General features: G+C 40.6%; 1 pseudogene; it reads right to left on the bottom strand.

The window, feature by feature from the left end:
• Nucleotides 1–22,450, bottom strand: part of LOC115426443 (methylcytosine dioxygenase TET3-like) — a 58,179-nt pseudogene extending 35,729 nt beyond the window's left edge.
• Between the last annotated feature and the right edge of the window lie 436 nt (nucleotides 22,451–22,886).

The raw sequence follows: 22,886 nt of genomic DNA, 5'->3' as shown, positions 1-22,886 counted from the left end.
AGTCCTTGTGGTGTCATTGATTAAATGCTTCTTTAAAGTCTACAGTTTTGTCTTAGAGCAGATAAGGAGACAACGATGAGCATGTCTCACTGTAGTTCAAAGACTTGCATGTGCATTAGGTTTGCAACAACTAATAGATTAGTCATTTGAAAAAATAATTAGCAACCTTCAGTTTGGTTCAATGGTAACAAGACAGTATGTTTTCACTTTTGGACTGTTTTTGGTGAAAAAGATAGGACTTTGGACTATTTTCTTACTTTTTCTACTATTTTCACTTCTTTTGTATCCTTTTATTAAGTGAAAAAGCAATATTAATTAATACATTTTGCATGCAGGATTGAAATTCACCAGTAAATTATCAGTCAATTGATTTTGAAATACCTGAGAATAATGTAAAGTAAAATGAATAAATAAAAATGTTTTATTTAATATAAATAATATCAGATTGTAATGATGGTCAAAATCACCAAGAAAACAACACTTAGTAAGGTGAAATGTGACTAAACTGACTCATCTTTCCTGTCAAGAGGCAAACTGCTGACTGTATGTCACAATCTTCCCATATTTAATAAAGCATTATATGACTAGTTGTATGTCAAGGCAGATGTGTTAGACAAACAGTTCTTTTCTGACTGAAAGGAAACCTCAGAGCAGAGACTACATCGAAAGCCAACGCTTATTGGAAGAGATGATGTCAAAGCCTCCACTTCCTGAGTCTCTACTACAGTATATACCAAACCACCTACTACACATCAAACACACATGCATGTGGTGCTGGCTAGTAGGTCATGTGACCAACCTCAGATGCCGGACTTGAGCTAAAATTAAAGTAATGATGTCATCAGAGATTCAATGTTGCCACGGAAACTAGGTCAGTGTTAACCCTTTGCAAGCAGGGCTGGGATTCCACGCTAGGCTAAACATATGATTAACAAATATTCCATCTGCTGTCATGCTCTCAGAGGTTTGAGAGTTTCTACTCTGCTTTTTAAAAACCTTCTCACCGGTTTACTGTGTGTGTTAATCTTGCGTATTGAAAGGAAATCCTGTCTTTGGGAAAAAAAATCACGCAAGTGCAGTCTCTTAACCTGCTGTGGTAACCTCAGTTTCATTTCACTTCTACATCCAGAGCAGCCAAGAAAATTAAGAACTAAGCACTTCTTGTAACACTGATGCCTGACCAAGTTTTATCCATGTTTGTTCCAAACAGAGCTCTTGTCTTCCCACATTCGGTATAATGTTTGGGCCCTGAAATTCTTACTTATTTAAATGTCACCCTAAAAACAACATCCAGCTTGTTAGCTATAGGCACAAATTGCATTTGTGTAACCAAGGAACTGTTTGACAAGGACAGCAGACCTTCATGTCAAACACTTGACCAAAAGGAAGTATAGCAACAGCCCTTGGGAAGCAGGTGCATAGAAAAAGCACAAAAGCAGAAAACAGCACCTTGTTAAATGCAAACTAATCACAGTGATTCTTTGGCTGCAAACCAGATGGTAACCCATACCTTGGAGATAAAGAGACAATCCACATATGGACAGGGATTAGGGGTTCAACTGAGCATTATCCATCCAAGGTGATCAGCTAGCCTATATTTCTAATCACTGTATTGACAGCAGATAAGGTACCTTCCAGTACCTCCCAGTGTAAATGACCTCAAATGACATCTCTCACTTCTACATGTCTCGGTCACAGCACTCAGATGCAGCTCTGCAGCTTAAGGTGGAAAATTCATCACGTCTTGCTACAGCATTTTTTTTTTTTTTGGATGATCATATGATTCCTATAATCCAACCGTCTTCTGCACAAGACAGCAGCCTGTATGGTGCCCAATAAATCCTTACTCTTGGAAACCTCGTAGCTCAAACTTCTACATAAGCACAGAAGCGTGCCCCGACTCGGTAAGCTGTAGAACAGCAGCGCTAAGCGGCACACGCCACACGCCACAGGTTACTACGCCGACAATCAAACACGTACGCATGCGTGACCCACTAACTTTTACTCCCTTTACCTCATTTGACTCCAGAACCTAGGAGAAGAAGGACGGCCCCCCTGGCTCCTGAGCCAGAGCGTAGGGTTCCTCCTCCTCCTCCCTCCTCCTCTCGCTGGTCTCTTGTATCTACACATGCCTGGCTCTGGCACCAATCAGCGGGCAGCGTGGGACGCTTTAAACTGAGGATGCCGCCACTTCATCACTGAAGCTCTGAGTTCGCCGTAGCTTGGAGATAAACCCGAAATAGATGTTTTAATATCGCCTGAATGGGGCCACTTTCCACGAAAGACAGACGCTTAAAGGTGCCTAACGCACCTTTATTCCAACCCATGATGATATCAAGGCTAACATAATGAGCTTGTGAGCCCGCCGGTGAGAGCAGCATATGGAAATGACATCCTTGAGACACAGCGGTGATGATGAAAGCTTTTTCTGGGATGTAGGTACATCGGCCAGGCCGCTTTTTAATAGAGGCACACATTCTGTACAAATATGAAAAAAAAACACCAACACATTCGGAAAAAGGTACACGCTCAAACAGACACATAGACAGCAGACATTTATTGGAACAGGCTTTTCCCTGGTTGACACCTCACAAGTGTCTCATTATACCAATGAATAAACATTTGAGAGTCAAAGTGACACATACAGGTAGAGATTACATAGCACAGAAAGAAACCCAGTGTCCTCTCTTACCTCTGCTGCCAGTTTAGGGTTTCCCAAGCAGCCTGGACTGTTGTCTTCAAAATATTCCACCTTTACAGCCATTCAACAGAGCATGGGAGGGGGTGAGAAGAAGACAGAGAGAGAGAAGGGAGGGGGAGAGAATAACAATCAATGAAATAATGCGACAAGGGCCTGTTCAGAAAGCCTTATCAATAATGACAGTAGGACTAGCAGTCACAACAGGAATGCAATTCTACACACAATTTCATTATCATTTCTGTCATCTTCAGAAACCATCAAAAAGCTAATTTTGTCTCTTTGGTTTGTGCTCAAACATTAAGCCGGTACTTCCCTCTACTGCTGGGATAGAGAATCAAAGACGGCAAAGCGAGGATTCAATTTCAATCATAGAATTATGTAATGTCTGTATCCTGACCTGGCGCAGGCTTAGTAATGTATGTGTGCATCAGACAACCCAGTTTTCAACAGGAAAATTGACAATACACACACAAGTGTCAGTGGGTAAGTGAAATACATAGAAGTGTTCCATCAAAGCAGGGCTGGTTAGTGTAAAACAATAGCATGTTCTTAGTTGGCACAGCATGTCCCCCTTGTCTACATGGCCCTGGCTGTCTCAATGTTAAATGATGTGTTTTGTCTCGAGCTGCTCCCCCAGTCCCGCCAACCTCCTCCATCTCCCCCCTCCTTCCAACCCTCTAATCCTCCACCTACCCACCTATCAATCCTAAAATAGTCTGGACTCTTTGGTAATGAATATTTACCCTCCAAGCCTCTGAGCTGCCTTGGTTTGTATTCCTCCGTCCGGTGGCCAAATCCCCATCAGAAGACTCCGGCTCCCTCTCGTCTTCGCCTCTATCCCTTTCCTCTTTCTCTCTCTCTCTCTCTCTCCACTCTTCTTTCTCAGTCTCTTTCTCTCTCGTCAGTGTTCCAGCAGCCCATTCAGGAAGCCATCTTGTGTTTTTAATCTGCTTTTACATGAGCCCTCGTACGCACGTTCTCTCTCTCTCTCTCTCTCTCTCTCCCCCTCTCTCTACTTCGCTCTGTGTCGCTCTAGCCTGCTCGTCCCCTTGCTCTACCCCCCCTCCCTCACTCTTGCTAGTATGCCAATGGGTCTACCGCACACACGCTCACACACACACACGCGCAAGAGGGATTTTTTTTTTTACTTTCTGATCGCTATCATCGCCGTGCTACATAGATCCTTCCTCTTGCTCTCTCCGTTTATTTTCACTCCCCTTCTGCATACATGATGTGAATGCCCTCTTCCCCCCTGTCCATCACCTCCCCTCCCCCCTCTGGCTCCCTCTTTAAACATACACACTCACGAGTAAATGTACACACGCATGCAAACACACAGAGCTCGCCGGAGAGAGACGTCACGCTAGAGATAGCACACAAAGGCACTATGTCCACCAATCAGAGGCGGCGCTGGGCTCTGCTGCTAGGGTGAAATTGAAGGAGAGCGAGGGAGGGCGGCGAAAGAGGGAAATAAGGGAGAGCGAGAGGAATGGGAGCTAGTAAAAAAAAGGGGGGAAACAGGAGGTTTAAAAAGAGAAAGGGTCTTTGCGTTTGTGTTCGTGTGTGTGTGTGCAGCACCATAAAAGAGTGGCTGACAAAAAGAGACACAGTGAAGGTGGATAGGAGGTGTGTTCGTGCGTGGGGGGGGGAGGGTCCTCTCTATGCCTGTCAATTATCTCCTCGAACTCGCCTTCCCTAAACAATGCCTCTGGTATGTGGTATCACTGAGCACCATCTGTGTCAGGGCTGCCTGCAATAACTGGACTGGACTGCACAGTTCATACACACACATAGACACACACTAACACACACACACACTCATTCCCTCATTCAAGCAGCTACACAATCCTGTGACAGGCAAAATGCACAGTTACACAGCAAAGAGCAATGTGCTGACTCAATGCAAGCAGGAGACAAAAAACTGAGCTTCAAATTATATACAAATCAGAGATCTACAGTGCTCATGACAGGACGTGCCATTTAAACCGTCAATGGAAAAGGCTGGTGTTTCCACTTTACAAAGTCTTTGTGATAAACTGAAACATCATTTATGGTTTACATCTTTTTAAACTAGATGTCAGTGCATAATCTGCATGTTCTTACAAAAACCAATGGGAAACTGATGTTGTCCAACGCGGCAAGTGAGCACCGCTACCTAGATGTATTTTCCTTATCGAGTGAAATCATCTTAAATCATCTGAAGAAAAACAGAGTGCTGCAAAACAGACTGTTCAGATATTAACCGCAAGGACGTGCCAGAGTGAACAGGGGGCTGCTGAATTTGGAGCCACCGAAAGACAAGACGAAGTCAGCTAAAGTTCATGCGGGCTGGCGAAGACACAACAGATCGAGACGAAACAGGACGGACAGCAAGAGGCAGACAGACGCACAGAAACAGAAAGGCAATCGAAAAGCGAGGGAGCTGAAGTGTGGCGTGGTGAGGCGAGGCAGCCACACAATGACACAGCATTTGTAGTGTCTGTCTGAAGCTCTCATACGACATAGGAAATCCCCTCTGCTGACGTCAGACAGGCCACGTGTGTGTATGAATGTGTGTGTGTTTATGTGTGAGCAGAGGCGTGTTTGTAGTAAGCTCGGACAGCGTGAGTGAGTGTGTAGCTTCAGCATGCTTCGTTACAGGTGGCCGGGTAATTGTACGGCTTAAAACGGCAGTCGTACTACAAGTGTTGTCGCAGAACAAACTGAAGCGGTTGAAGGAGTAGAAACAAATTAATAACTGATGGTATAACGGTAATATTGATCATTAATACTCCATTTGTCAAACTTTGACTATGTTCAACAAATGCCTACTTCTAAACGCAGTAAGGCTACATTCAGGGCTGCAGGAAAAAGTGACACAAATAATCTTTTGCTCATATTGTGACTCAAGTCTGTTTTTTTCATGACAGCATGAAAAGCATGGAATGTGACCTTTTCAGTGGTGAATTGGGGTACTTCCATATATGATGTAAATCAGAGCTTTTCAATGTGACCTCAGTCTGAGCCGTCACGCAACTTAAATCGACATTAATCTAAATTCTATGCTGGTGGGAGTTACTCTGTGAAAACAAACATGGAAAAAAGTAGCAATGGGGAATAGTGAGATGCTAGAACTAAGTATTTGGGGGGAACACTGCTGTTGAAACTTGAGGGGACGTATGGTAAGCCATCTGTGTTTGAAAGCAAGAGAGAAATGGATGAACCGAGCCTTTAGTGACCCTCTATGCAGGTTGATCTGATATCGGCCCAATTTGAAAAATAATATTAACAAATAATAGGATCTGAATTTTGCAGTGTGAACGTTGGCTTAAAGGAGTGATATTATGCATTTTAAAACATTTCCCTGTGGTCTATATAAACTGTAAATGCTATGCTTGGGTCTGAATTCTTCATTAATTCAACTCCACAGGTCCATCTTCAACCCTATTTCTGAGTAATGACACCAGAAAGCCACTTCATGCCCCACCCCCTCCAAGTTGTTTGCTTTGCTGCTCTGTCCCATTCAATCAACACCTGAACATTTTAGGTAATCGGCTCAAAGTCTGGCCATATTTTCAGTATGGACTATAACCGCTGCTGCTGACAAAAAATTATGTAGTACTCAGAGAAATGTTTATCAGAAGTCTTGACCTTATATGTGCAAATGTTGTGACGCAACTAGTTATAGACATAACACATTAAGCAGGAACTGAAATGGGTTGTAGAAATCCATTTGATTTTAGCCAAAATGAATATAAAGATAGCTTTGCAGCACCTGGAGGGTTCAAATTCAAAGTTATTGAACTATTAGGGTCCAAATACACAAATAAATGTACCAAAGATGAATAAAAGTGGGTTTAGCAAAATATGACCCCTTTAAGGTAACCAATGAGTAAGACACTCCAAATACACTACTGTCATTATCTTGTTTTACATTAGCTAAAAGGTCTTAAGGTTGATGTAGATGCTCATAAATAAAATGTTCCTTTGTCACATATAATGTTTTCACTATGTCCAAGACGTTGATATAACTGGTATGAATTGGCTGATATCTCTGTTACTAAAACCATTTAACTGTCTCATGCATACTTCCTCTACCCAGACTCTTTAAAAATCACTGAACTTTCTCTCTTCTTGCAGGAATAAACCAAACAAAAGACAATCCTGACTCTTTGTCAGGACCTCACAAAGGCAAATTCATTCATTAATTCATTCATTTTCCAAACTGCTTAGTCCTTGAGAGGGTCGTTAGGAATGTTGAAGCTTGTCCCAGCTGCCAATGGGTGAAATGAGGTTCACCCTGGATGGGAGGCCAGTTCATCACAATAGGGGGGGGGCTCAATATCAAATACCACATTAGCCCTGATTTTCTAATGCAACAAGATGTTCTTAGCACTCCTGTGTAATTTTTTTTGAAATTTTCGTCCAAACCCCCCACCCCGGAAATTACTTTTTTACCTCTGAAAATTGCAACTTTCACAGCTTCTCCACTCTTTGTCCAGTGCAATGTATAAATATGTTCATGATGGGCCATTTAATGATCTTGTAAGTGCCATATTGTATCGTAAGAGTACTTTGTACAATGAAAAGTCTAATGTCAAGGTCATGTTGTAAGTTAAAGGTCACCAAAATGCCTAGGTTTTTAAAAAATTTATACCATTCTGACATTTATCAAATCTGTCCTAAGTTCTCTTCCCTCTGGTTTCCTGGTGGGATCCCCCAAAGGCCTTTGGCCCTTTCAAAGCCACATTAGAGACAAAATATTGCAACGTGTACATTCCATTTGAATTTGCCACCATTAGTGTGGTGGGAAACACTAGCACACATTTTGGCGGGAATCACTAACACTTCATTCATTCATTCATTTTCTGAACCCGCTTTATCCTCACTAGGGTCATGAGGGTCGCTTGGAGCCTATCCCAGCTACTTACAGGCGAAGGCGGGGTACACCCTGGACATGTCTCCAGTTCATCACAGGGCTGAACATATAGAGACAAACAATCACTCTCACATTCACATCTATGGGTGATTTAGATTAACCCATTAACCTATCAGTGCATGTCTTTGGATGGTGGGAAGAGCTAGAGTACCTGGAGAGAACCCACGCAGACACGGGGAGACCATGCAAACTCCACACAGAAAGGTCCCACCCCCATCGACTGGTGTTGGAATCGAACCCAGGACCTTCTGTCTGTGAGGCACCAGTGCTATCCACTGCACTACTGTGTCACCCACAACGGGACATATCCATGTAAATGTCAAAGTCATGTGAAACTATCGTTTGTTCTTTTTGACATGTCTATATGGATAATACATTGAGTAAATAGTTGTGTTTACTGTGTCTTATTGAATGGAAGTTGTTTGTGGTCAATAGATGTGTTATGAGGAGAGAACCTGAGTCCAACATTTGGAAGAACCCACATTAACAGCTTAATTCCATCAAATATGCATTTTTGACCATTTGGGTGACCTTTGACCTATGATTTGACCTTGACACTACACCTTTTGTAGTGCAAAGCACTCTTAAGACATGACATGTCTCACAAAAAAAAACATTTAAGGGCCCAGCATGAGCATATTGTTACACTGTACTTTATCAAAAGTGAAGAAGGTTTGAAAGTTGCCAAAAAACCCACGTTTTCAGGGTTGAAAAAGTAATTTTTGGGGTGGTGGGGGGGTGGGGGTTTGGATGAAAATTTAAAAAAAATAATTACATAGGAGTGCTTAGAACATCTTGTTGAATCAGAAAATCAGGGCTAAAGTTGAATCTGAACATTTTCCTGAAATAAGCCCCCCCCTCTGCTAATCACAAGGCCCCAAGCCAAATTTCAATGACAAACTTCGTGTCAGAGGTGGAATCCATTGGGTGACTGGATCTGGGGCCAGCGACTGATGGTGACTGATAATCATGGGAGAGAGAAAACTTCCATCCTCTCCAGAACTCGGAGATGAGAGGACTGACCATTACTGGCCCTGGACCATCACCGCTAAGACACTAACTAATTGGGCCTTTGTTCCAAATTATGAGAAATCTGAGATAAGTTGGTTGTTAAATTTGATAGGGAAGATGTAATTAAATGGTACTTTTGGTTGCTTTCCCATTGCCACATTTGGTCACAGAATTAGTCAATACAGGGGCAAGTAAAAATGGTGAAAAGGGAAACATGCTTGGTTTAAGACGTGGGCCTCCCATGTAGTTTTTATCACTGTCTGACTGCTTTTACGGATCTTGTAGGGGAAACCACCTGGATTCACAGTGACAATTGTGTCTTTATGAGATAGTGCACACCGGAACCCAGTAGAAATTTATGACCATGGGACACAAAACATGTAATGCAAGTGAAACCCTAGATTTTAAACAGGGTTCCTACAGGTTTCTACAAGTAAAATTCACGTCTTTTTAAGACCTTCTTAAGACTACTTAGAACAAAATGTAATGCTCATTTCAGAGCCTATTTCACAGCCATACTGGCAAAAATATATAACTCCTAGACTTTAGGAAAACTCATATCAACCAGGATGAGAATGATCTTTTCTGCAACCAGGCATTATTAATGTGCACTTTGTCATGCTTACTTTCTGCTTGTAAGCCATCTCTTAAAGTTCCCAAAGTCAGCTTTTTTGGGCGACATGCGTATGAATAACAGCTGCACGTGTGTTGGGCTGTAAAGTTAGCGATAACTGGTTCCTAATTTCAATACAAATTGTCAGGTAGGAATGGGTGGAACTGAGTAGGACTAACATTACTTTCTGTGCAGCTTGGACATTTAACAGACACATTTAAACACAATACAGCCAACAAATTTATGGCAACATAACTTAAAACCTACCATACCAAATATAATACATTTTAGACTTTTTTTAAGGTATTAAAAGTAGATTTGTAAATTCATGACTTTTAAGACTTTTTAAGACCCTGCGGGAACCCTGTTTAAAGCTCTAAATGTTCTTATGGAAAGGAAATATGGTGAAGAAGCTGCAGGAACATTAGATGATTGGGTAAAAGATTTTGGCTTACCTCATGGAGGTAGATTTAGCGTGAGACAGTAGATATAGCTACAAGAGGAAGGAAACAGTAAGTTGAAGGAATCGCAAGTGAAGAGTAAAGTGCCAAAGGATGTACAGAATATGGAATAAGGATAGGCAAAAAAATAATAATAAATTAAGCAGAAGGTAAAGAAGGATTAAAATGATCTAGCATTAATTTCTAAGCAGTTAAAAAAAAAGACAATGGCTTGGTGTAGCATAAAACTAAAAAACCTTGTTGACAATGATTGTGATGACCTCCCTTAGAGCCAAATAATACAGGACATGATAAAAACTTTAATGCTGATTCATGAAAACAACTGAATGTATGGATCACAGAGTCTCCACTTCCTGAGAGAAGTAATTTCAGAGTATTCTCGAAGGCATTCAATTTGTGGAGGCCTGTATTATTGATTAGGGAAAGGAAAACAAAAGCAGGGATTGAAAAAATCTAATGCTTCTCAGTGTGTGATACTCCAGAAGGATGATCCCAAAACTAACTAGATCCAGCACCACAAACAGATCCATCCAGACCACCGCCAACACACAACCCATCTGCTCCCTGGCAACATAAACCAAGTAACAACAGATGATGATGACGATGGGTTTGATCTAGACGGGTTTCACTGGACCCTCTTGTCTAGGTCTCGCCAGAAACAGCCTGACAAGATGAACCAAGAGCCAAGTCCATCTTTATGCTGTTAAAGGACATCCAAATGCCCATGTACAAAGTGGCATCAGGACATGATAGTCTTGTCTTCAGGACATAGACTGAAAACAACGTTATGGCTGATGCTGCACATTTGCCTTCCCCAGTTGTTCAGACCAACAACTTATTAACTGAGATGTCTGTGTATGAGGGAAATTAGGCATCCACTGGCCCAAAGTAGCAGATAATTATCCACAAAATGACAGACATTGACTACAATGACAAGAAACATACAAAGGGACTGTGATCAAGAGACTGTCCACAAAAGAAAAATATCGATACACCAGTTAAGAAACACAGAGGTCCAGGAGGAGGACAAAGAAACTTAAGCATGGACACATGATGAGGAATAGCCTCATCAGACTGGTGAACGCACCTCACAAAACACACACTCAGCCTCACAAGACACACATAATCTCTTAGCCCAGGCTATGAAGTAAGAAAACATACCACCTGGAGACATGTATATGAAATTTTCCACATCAGCCTATTTGCAGCTACCCATTCATTCAGTCATTCATTCATTCATTTTCCAAATTGCGTAGTCCTTGAGAGAGTTGTGGGGGTGCTGGAGCCTATCCCTGGTGCCACTGGGTGAAGGCGGGGTGCAGCTACCCACTCATACATTATTTGTGAATGGTCAACAAGTGGTATTTTTGGTAGAATCAGGAGCTAAAAATTCAATAGAGGGAAATTAGAGGGAACAGAGGGGAAAAAATATTTAACAAGCCAAAAGAATTGTTATAGAACTGTAGGACTCATTAGATGCATCAGGAATATTCGGAAATACACCACACCCTTATCATGTGAAGATTATGAAACAGGAGTTGTTACGCATAGATTTATCTCATCAGATCACTGCCCTATTAACATTTTGGCTAAACATATAATGTCTTTTCAAGGAATTAGTCTTATATCGACACCTGACGGTTTAGCCATGGTGAGATTCTGTTTCACCATGTCATAGTCCTTCATGAGCACTGTTACATGTTTATAAGGGGACTTTAGCATTGTGTCATGTTAATAATGAATTAACAAATAAAGCCTGCTATGCTGCATCAGCTCTTAACAACTGCATGACACCAGCTGATTTGCAATGTACACCTTATTTATGTTTAAGTCTATGAAAATGTTGAGAAAAATGGTTCAAGCAACTTTTGAAAAAAGTTTACATCAAGTTGGTTTGTTTTGGGGTGGTCACAGATTTGCTCATTTCTCTGGCAATCAAATGCAGCATATGATGATCATGGGCTTCACTCAGTTACATGTGTCCTTTGCAAAAACTAAAACACAAAAATGAAATGACAGGATTCAGATCCATGCGGTGTTAATTTTGTTGACGAACAGTTTTTGTCATAGTCTTTGTCAACACCAATCAGAACTCAACTTTATGAGGTGCTTAGATTTGTTTTTGATCTAACCGCCAACAGAGTGTGTCAACAGTAAAGCTGCACATGGGAACCGAAAAATGTTGTCGCTTGGGAGAAAGGGAAGAGCAGATATATGGGAACATTTTACTCTTGATATTAAGGCCAACCAGATGCACTGTAAACTCTGCTGTGTCGTTATTATCAGTATTATTCAGTGCTATTTACTGCTGTTGTTGTTAAGGTTTAGAAATGTGTTTTTAATTCTACGCCACTTTTCTTGATACCAAGTTTAAATCCCTGGTGGATTTGTGACATCCTTTGAAATGTTTTGGGCAGTTTTAGCCATTAAAATAGTTTCAGGTGAGCACTACTTATAGTTAACAATCTTCAGTTTCATGGAGAATGCCATGTGCAGTTTGTTATGATTAATGCACATCTTAGCCAGGGAAAGTAGGACTCTACTTCTCATTGTTTTTCTATTGTAATTGAGATGCCGTTTAATGAGACCTGTGGCAAATAAAGATACATTTGTGTTTGAAATCAGTCATAGGTCAAAATTATGACCTCAGATACCCTTTATATCACTACATGAGAAGTTAGTTGACTAAATCTGTTGTAGATTTAGTCGAATAAATTTTAATGATATTTAGCTGACTGAAACCAGACTAAATCAAAAATATTTTTGACGGCTAAATTATGACTAAAAATAAATAATATTTTCATCTAAAGACTATGAATAAAACTAAATTAAAAATGGTTGTCAAAATTAACACTGGATCCATGAGAAAAAAAAGTGATCTTGCTTCTCAGTGTCTCTAAACACCACAGCTGGTCCTAGAACAGTTCAGTTAATTAAAATCCACTTGAGGAAACAAAAAAAAAATCTGCTAAACAAAATTGATGTTGCAACTCATCCGATCCCTTAAGAAGTTCCTGAAGAGCTCTGGGCTAAAAAAAAAAAATATAAGGTGGGTTTAATTAAGGAGACTGAACTGGTTCAGATACAACAAAACCACATTATAGACCACACAGAGAACAATGCCCTCCCAAACAAGAGGTGCATAATTGGTTAGACTGGTTTTTAACTCCTTGTTAAGATGAAGAAACACCAAATTGACTGCCGACCGCTGCCAGAAAAGGTAGCCAGACTGATCAGTTGACTCCCGTCTCCCCGACACGGTCAAAAAAGTGCGAAGAACACACCAAATCGACTACTGACTTGAGCATATGTTCTGCTCTTGCGCGAGACATAATGTTTCCATTAACAGCAGGTGGCACTAATCTGTATTATGGCCCAAAAAAACAAAAAACGAAAATGACAGAACATCTTTCTAGACCAAAACACAGAGCTCGCTGTTGTCATTCATTGTTGTCAGCAGAGAGTGTTGAGTAGTGAAGAAGGATTGTTGTTGTACTCGTTGAATGGATAGCTAGTCATAAGAAGATACTGGCATTGTCAGCTCTCTGGCTTCTTCTTGTGGAAAAAGGAAGGAAGGAAGTCTTCTCGTTCACTGATTCACTAGTCAAGGGCTATCCCTCCACTAATCAGATTGGTCGGACTGAACGACTGGGTATTGGCCGATTACACATGTTGAACTGGCTGAAAAGAATGGCGATGGCATTAACGCACAGAACACAACAAACAAACTCATGTCGATCTCGCCAGACTGCCCAACAACGCCCGACCACCAAAAATTGGGTCGGTGTGTCGTCACCCTTAAAGGCTGGTGTAATCGTTCCATTGACTTTCTCTTGCTAAATTTTAAATCTTCCAGCCAGAAAACTACAACAGAACAACAAAATTTGACATTCAAAGATTTGTTCAAGACCTGCAGGCAGTGAATGATGCTGAATGGCTCAGAAGGGGCATGAGTAGCTGTCACAGAAAATGGAGAATGTGCTGTTGTTACCAGGCAATAAGGGACTCAGCTGCTGCACCAGCACTGAGGTCAGACACCAGAGATGGAGGGACTGGGAGGGAAGGATATTGATTGGAGAACACTTGGTGAACCGCTGCTTATGGCGTAAACCTACATATACTACATGTCTCCTGACTCTCCTACTCTGTCATCTTTTATGCAACAGTAAGCTAATTTTAATGTTTTAAAATGAGGCTGTTGATCAACTTGACAATATTTGTTATCTGATACAAATCAGGAATGACAGAGACAAAAATGACCATTAATGCAGATGCCATAAAAAGTCTAATATTAGCTGCCTTCATGTTTTTGCCATCACTGTCAATTACTGCGTCTGGTCTCAGTAATAAAATGTCTATTTTTGTCATAACTGGCTCAAATTTGATATATTTCTGTAAATTAATATTTATTTTTATTATTCATTAATAGAGTGCTGAACATAAATATCCAGTATTTGCTGCACTGCATTCAGAATGGTTATTAATTACTGGTATGATATAACTGCAGGGCTACGCAGATGTACTGAAACTAATTTTAGCTACATTCCCTTCAGGTTGAAGGAACATTTACACTTTATTAATTTATTAACACAGTGGAAACTGTGATTACTGCAGAAGCAGAACATTTTGACCCTGAATCTGTGAAACACTGTGTAATAAGAACACACAATTATACTTTTCTAAAATAGTGGTGATTATCTAGAAACTGTATAATGAATTACATTTTGAGCAATGCCCTACGATGTCATGGAGTGACAGTGTCATGGAAATCCCTGCTCTAGACAGATGCTGGTGAAAAACTAAACATGGAAAAGATTTAGCTGAAAACAGAGGAGTGCCGGTGGAGGTCAGGGGTTGTAAAATATGGAGGCTGTAAACTTCTATTACCCCTCAATAACAAAAGATTTATGTTACAATACATGTGCGAGACACTAGTAATGGCCACTGAATCACATGTGTTGCTTATTTACACTTTGAAAACACCCAAGGCCTGAAGAGTACTGCTCAAAATTAGGCCTGTCACAATTATTACATAATCATCATATAGCAATTATTTTACATCATCGAGATTATTTTACATAATCGTGAAAATCATTTGCATTTACATGTATACACAACAGAAGCTGAAACTAACTGATATGACATATTTTTTCATTATTTTGGCATTGTTTACCATCATTTGACTCCTTCATGTCACTGCGCCCCATTCTGTCATAAGATTAACAGAGAAAAAGGATCATTATTTTGATTATGTACCTTGGTCCTATGTTTCAGTTATGCACTTTGTATATTGAAGTCATGCCAGATCTGCTGAATGTAGATGTACTGTATGATTCAACTACAGTGGTGGCATAAAATTAACAGAAGTGACAGTAATATTGTAAATTATAGGATGGATGGATGGATGGATGGATGGATGGATGGATGGACGGATCGACTAAACAAGCTTTTCCTCTAGACTTTACATGTTCTTTGAAACTTTTGATACGTTTGTACTGATCTAGAATTCTAACACTGCTTAGAGTTGGAAACATTTAATATACGGACATTTCTGTACTAACAACATCTATTGCATTGTTCCTTTCTGGTTCTCCCTGATGTTTCATCCATTTTGACCTGGTAAAAGTTTTAGTGGGGGAATTTTTTGTCCTTGAATTGAGAGTGTTTTATACCGCAGTACAGCCCTTTGGTTTTGTTAGTGTGGGACTGTTCATAGAAACAGTGGTGACATGCTTTTGCTATGTTTGTTGATTTGGGTTTGACTCCGTAGATCACAGGTTCCTAATACTGAGACTAAGGCCCTGTCCAGACGAAGACGGTTTCAGTCGTAGTTTGGTATCGGATAGGCCTTTCATCCACACAAAACCGGTGTTTTCAGTCACTGAAACCACAACTTTTTGAAACCGGGTCCCAGAGTGGATAGCTCTGAAAGTGCCGGTTTCATGTCTTCGTCTGTACGACCAAACCGCAACTTTCCTAACACAATGATGCCATAGCCCCACCTCTCTACCCTTTCACCCCAGAGGCAAGACACCACTTCACAACAACAACAACAACAATGGTGGACTACAGAGTAATGCTCGTGTTACAACAGCTATTGAACTTATTGGAAATATTGAATCAAAATCTCCAGCTACTTTTTCATTACAATTAGCAACAAACAACTGCAACAAACAATATTCATTACATGCTTTTTGATCTATCGCAGAAAGGGGCAACCAGAAGGGCAACCAAGAGGAAATATTGGATCAGACCCAGTAGAACCAAGTAAGCTTTATGCGCATGCTCCTTGTCTTCTTCTCCATTTTTAGCTTACCAGCCGACAGGCCGTAAGCTATTGTCGTCATGCGGCATCCGTTGTCATCGTCTGTCGTCAGTCGTCCGTTACAAAAATTTCAATCGTCTTCTTCTCCGAAACTACAATTCCAATTGACTTCAAACTTGGTATACAGCTTCTTTATGATGATGTCAACAAAAGTTAGTGAAATTATTTGGATCTGGATCTGATTCTGGATTTGGTGTGACTTTGAAAAATTTCCCCATTATAAGCGATAGAAAGTGGATCGATGCAATAACTCAGTAACTATAAATTATATCAAGTTGAAATTTCTACAATACAGCCCTGATGGGGAGATGATCAAAACATAATGGCCACATGCTGATCAGGATCTTCTTCTGGATCCGGGAACTTACGGAAAATTTAACATGGGCTCTTATGGGGAAAACATTTCAATCGTCTTTTTCTCCCAAACTACAGTTCTGATTGACTTCAGACTTGGTATACAGCTTCCTTATGATGACGTCAGCGCAAGGTATTGCAATTATTTTGATCCAGATCTGATTCGGGATTTGGTGCGACTTTGAAAAATTTCCCCATTGTAACAGATAGGAAGTGGATTGATACAATAAATCAGTAAGTATCAATGATATCAAGTTGGAATGTGAATTTTTTACAGATCTGATTGGAATATGACCAAAACATGGGCTATTTCTGTAACAGAATAAATACACACAACTGGGTGATAGTAAATGGCATCTGGATACATTTCCCAAAGCTTTTAATTTGGCCAGTAAGCTACAGGGCCATTGGTCCTATTTTTAGCTTACTGATAGGTTGTAAGCTATTGTTGTCATGCGGCCTCCGGTGTTAGCGTCTGTCATCGTCGTCTGTCATCGTCTGTCGTCGTCGTCGTCATCGTCTGTCGTCATCGTCTGTCGTCATCGTCTATCGTCATCGTCTGTCGTCGTCTGTCGCCGTCGTCTGTCGCCGTCGTCTGTCGCCGTCGTCTGTCGCCGTCGTCTGTTGTCCGTTACAAAACTTTCAATCATCTTCTTCTCCGAAACTACAATTCCGATTGACTTCAAACTTGGTATACAGCTTGTTTATGATGATGTCAACAAAAGTTAGTGATATTATTTGGATCCGGCTCTGATTCTGGATTTGGTACGACTTTGAAAAATTTCCCCATTATAAGACATAGGAAGTGGATTGATACAATAAATCAGAAAGTATCAATGATATCAAGTTGGAATTTCAATTTGTCACAGATCTGATTGGAATATGACCAAAACATGGGCTATTTCTGTAATATAATAAATACACATAACTGGGTGATAATAAATGGCATCTGGATACATTTCCCAAAGCTTTTAATTTGGCCAGTAAGCTACAGGGCCATTGGTCCTATTTTTTCAGAGAGCATTGCAATGCCACATACACGACTGGCATCAGCACAACATTGTTTTCAGTGGTTTCGTGTGGATTTCCTGAAACAACTCTGTGTTTACAGAGCACTTTTTTGAAAGCAACAAAGAAAAGATCGGATAGGAAAAGATGCAATTTCATGTGGACATGGCCTTAGTTGTACAGGCTCTAGATGAAACAGCTCTAGACTGGGTTAAAGATGATCAATCTGAAAGGACTCAGCTTCACTTATATTAAACAAAGGTGTCCTGCAGGGATCTATTTTAGGGTTTATTTTATCCTCCATTTTCGCAAATGATTTAGGTAATGAAATAGATGTTGCTAAATTATATTTGTATGTGGAAGACACAGTTTTCATGAAGTTTAAAATCAGAGATGGTTTAAAAGCAAAAAAGACAAAATACATAACCTTGACTTGTTGCTGCACATCTCCACATTAGATAGTACATACATGCATAGAGAGTCTCCTCTTACAAATACATAGGTGTTTGGCTTGATGAAAAGTTGGCAACACACTGATTCATACAAACTGACAATCTGCTGGAAAAAGTCTTTCTCTTGAGGCCAGAAAGACAGTTGTTCAGTGTTAATTTATATCCGAACTACATTAGGATAATGTGATTTACATCCATGCAGCTTCATCCTTCCTCAAAAATCTGGACTGAATCATCGTGCATTATGTGTTGCATAACACACCATCTGGATGGATGGAACTGCACGCATCTGAAACACTTCCATCTTTAAACACCTCTATAGGTAGTCGAAATAGGTTCATGCTGTCTACCAGAGCTTACACAGATTTCCTTTTCTTATTTGTCAAACAGATGGAAAAAGAGTGGATTCTTTTACCTTGACATATTTTGGCTACGACCTGTAGCCTTCCTCAGATGGGTCACTTGTTGTTCCTGTGATGTGTCATTGTCAGCATCAAAATATACAGGAAACCCTCACACACCGATCAATATTTGTTATGGACTTCAGAACACCCAACCACGCACAAACTATCAGTAATCAGAACATTATACGACCGGGCCACCATAGTAAGAGACACACAGGACAGAGAAGAAGAGGAGCAACACATAAAAACAGCACTAACGAACTGCCACTATCCACGATGGACCATAGAAAAAAAAAATAAGAAAACAGGTCAATCTCAAAGGAACGCAGGTGGGAACAGGCAAAATAAAAAAGCACATACAGAAAACTAAAAACACCAGCATGGTCATACTTCCATACATCAGAGGCACCACAGAACGGATCCAGAGATCAATGAGAAAATATCACATCAACACCCCAGTTAAACCACATATCACACTAAGAAAACTACTGGTCCACTCAAAAGACAAAATACCCACAAAAAATAAACACAACGTCATCTACGAAATACCCTGCCTGTCATGTAATAAGACCTACATTGGAGAAACAGGAAGAACATTGGGCACAAGGAAAAATGAGCACAGGGAAGAATGTAAAAAAGAGACAACAGCGAGACATACCTGCAAACCCAAAGAAAAGGCAGAACAACAGAACATGAAATCAGCTATAGTGGATCACTGCAAAAGACAAAACCATACAATGGACTGGGAAGAAGCCACAGTCATCCGCTCTGAAACCAACAAATACCACCGGTGGATCAGGGAGGCCATAGAGATCAGAAAACGGGCCCCGAGGCCAATGAACAGGGATGAGGGATTCTACACCTTATCCCACACCTGGGACGCGGTCCTCTGTGGGATGCCAGGCAGTAGGGGGCATAATCGCCCCCTGTTTGGCAATTCAGGATAAAACAGCTGACAATGACACATCACAGGAACAAATGACCCTTCTGAGGAAGGCTAGAGGTTGTAGCCAAAACATGTCAAGGTAAAAGAATCAACTCTACCTCTACGTATTTTATAAGCTGCTGTGAAGGAATCCTGTTGATGCTTTACATGATCACTGTAGATTCATTTAACTATATTTTGTACATTTCTGTTCTTAGTGTGTTTTATATGTAAATATTTTTTTTCAATAAGAAACTATTAGTTGATGCCATTTTGACCAGGAGTTCCTCAATGGGACCATCTGGATAAATAAAGAATAAATAACAAAATTATTCCATCTCTTTGCTTAACCAGAGAGTACATTTGTTTTGCTGTTCTTTGAGCTATTTTCTATATATTCTCCTGAGACACAGCAATGCATGTTTGTCCTCTGTAGGGGACAAGAGTTTCACAGCTTTAGTTAAACACAAACAAACACAAAAACATTCACTGAAAAGGACATTCCATAAAAAAAAAAAAAGTGTTTGAAAATCTGGTGCATTATGCTGTTTCCAATCAAGGCAATCATTTAATGTAAAAAAGCTAAAACATTTACTTTCCTCTGTCTCTGGAAGATACTGAAATAATAGCTCCAAATGATGCAAAACGCAACATTTTCAGCCAAATAACAACAACAAAGAGTCATCATTGCACCAAAAGACCGTTATAACCTCAGACCAAACCCTGAGAAAGTTGTGGGATTGTTCATAGATTTTTGCTTTTTAGGAGTCAGCCATTTCTTGGTCAAGCTTCAGTAGTCTATTGTGGTTTTTCCTGTTTCTGGTACTGCTGACGACCTACTGCATCTCTGCATCCTCCTCCCTGACTTTAAAACCCTTCCCCCGTTTAAGACACTGATGGACGTGCAAACACACACACACATGCACACATCCACTTCCATTTTACACACAAGTGGGTGCTCTGAAAACATGCACTCTTTCTTTTTCTTTGCACACCCACACTCGTAACCTCACACACACACAAAATAGCCTAAGGTTAACCCCCACCCTCATTCAAAGACTCAGAGGTCAAAGGACAAAGCACAGGCAACTACAGGAATTCTTTACTGCTGCTGCTTAGTAGTCCTAACAGTTTTGGAGTCATGCAAACACACACTGTCCACACATACTGAGAAAGTGCCCATTAAAATAGACAGACTAAGACATACATCTAATAAAGATCAATATTTAAACAGGCCATGAGATTTTTGTGAAATATCTAACCATTAAAACATCCTCAACTATCGTTTTTAAGTGTATTGGCTTCATTTTTCTATTTCTTCACACTAAAAGAATAAGTCATTGAGTTCTAGCAAGCTTTGCATTCACATATTCCAAAAGATTATTTGCTTTAATAGTTAATATCAAACTAATAATAATAGTTAAATCATGTCTGTAAAGCACACTGAGTTCCATCCAGTTTGCTCTCAAATATATTTGAGTTGGCAGAATCGCTATTCTCAGTTAATGATCAAAAACACAAAATTAAGTTGGAGTAGTTAACACACAAAGTGCACTTCTATACTTTAAAGTTCAGGTTTAGATTTCAGATATTCTGAGCTGCTTCCATTTTAGTGTGTGTAATCTGGCACTGAGGATAAGGGTTTTAATAAAGAGACTTTTAAAATATATGGCACGTATAACCCTGCCTAAGGACAAGCAGGTCTAGACTTGACAGACAAGTAAAGCCAAGAGTAGAACTACTACCTGCAAAGCAGTTTGTCTGGGCATCACAAGCAACATGTTTGGGAGGTAATGGACTACATAACAAAACTGGAAAATATTGCAACTGAAGAATGGGTGGAAAAAAGGGATGGTTACACTCAGAATTCTGCTTTAGTGAAACACTTAAGTGCCTACAACACAACTTGTTCTGGCCAAGAGAATGTCATAGAATCCAGCTTATGTGCAAAATTTATAACATAGCATTTGCTGATTAAAGTAAAGTTGAGGTAACATTTCACTTGGATGTCACCAATCATAGTACTTTTGGTATACCTGCAACAGTAGCAGCCCAGTTTCAGACATTTAGCATTTCCCTTACACTAGCCACTTTGACACAGAAATCCTGGAAAAAAGGTGAGACTGTGATCTCACCTTTTTTCACCATTGTCCGATTTCCACGCCAAAGGAGTAACAGAGATGAGACAGGCTGGACTTTTACACAGTGGACCTGCGTTCTGGAATAAATCTGGGGCAGTGATGCAGCGCAGTGTATAGTGCGCTTATGGAGACACTGGCATGGATTCTGCTGCGTGCCATGGTCCGACAGCTTCGTGCCATGGGTGAAGATGGCATATATCCGCAACACGAGTGGCACGCAGCTGTGGCACCCCTGGCACATAGCCGGATCAGAATCCATGCCAGCGCCTCCATAAGCGTTCGCTGTCTCTCAGGTGCGGCGGTTGCCGTCATCAACACGGCACACCTTGGTTGCAGAACAAGAGGTCTTTACATAACATTCCGGAATCATGATTCCACCTTTATCACGGCTCTGTTACTACCGCTAGAGGCGTTACAAAGCCTCAATAAAGGCGGGACCAAATGATTCCACCATGTTGTTTACACAGACGCTGTTCCGGAATAAAGGCAAAATATTCCCATAACAGAAGTGCTGTGTAAAAGGGGCTATTGATAGCTCACTAGCTAAACCTTTTACCTCTTACACTACAGCTCTTCATGTCACACTTCAGTTTAAAAATTACCCAGTTTTCAGCTTTAGGGACAAGTATCACAAGATTCTGAATATATGCCCTGAAACCCCGAATCTTAATATGTTTGCTGTATTACAATGACGCACTTTACCTGTTAAAAGCAAACATCATTTTGATTATTTGACAATAATGTATGTAAAAAATATCCACATACCTCACTCCCGTCCCAGTCACTCCGCTTCCTCTTCAGCTGTTCACATTTGCGAAGTTTGCAGATCTGCTTGCCTATCTTGCGGTTCACGCAGTTTGCACAGGTACCACAGTTCTCTTTGCGCAGACAGGGACCACAAAGACCACATTTCTTCCTCCTTTTCTTCTGGAGGTCGGAGGCATTTAGGGACGTGTTGAAGGGAGGCAGGGTGAAGAGCCCTGCTTGCTGGTGTTCAACCTCAATATACTTGCTCAGAGGAGAAGTCTTTTCTAAGGAGTGTTCATGCATAAGTATGGACGATGCCTCCTCTGCATCCATTGAGAATTCATAAATGTCCTGAGGTGGCGGACCAGGTCCTTCCTTTGGCTTGGGCATTGTAACCGTCCTGCCTTATGTCTATGCTATCTCTAAAGATAAAAATGTTAAAAATAGTGACTGTAAGATTCACAGGGTAAAATCAGTACCAGATGATCATCACCTTCCAAATGCCAGTGGACACTTTGCTTCAAGTCTTCACACAGGTGCTAAACTGCACTGTTGTTACACACAACTAGAGAATCCCTGAGTCTACTAAACTCTGTGTACTCATTGTCTTCTAGCCTAAATTGTCCAGGGGCATGGGCAGCTTTTAAGTTTAGATGCAAGATAATTTAAGATCTAAGAAGGTCTCCTGAGACAAACAACTTGATCATTATAGCATTGCATCCTTAGTCACCCGGGTGGCCCAGGAGTATTGGGATAATAACTTTCACCCTGGAGTCCATGTTCCACAGATAACCCGGCTGATGGTTGGATGTCCACCAAAGTCTGG

This window comes from Sphaeramia orbicularis, chromosome 9 (genome assembly GCF_902148855.1).
Source record: "Sphaeramia orbicularis chromosome 9, fSphaOr1.1, whole genome shotgun sequence".
NCBI lineage: Eukaryota > Metazoa > Chordata > Actinopteri > Kurtiformes > Apogonidae > Sphaeramia > Sphaeramia orbicularis.
The sequence above is the reverse complement of the archived record's forward strand: the minus strand, read 5'-3'. Positions and strand labels throughout refer to the sequence as shown.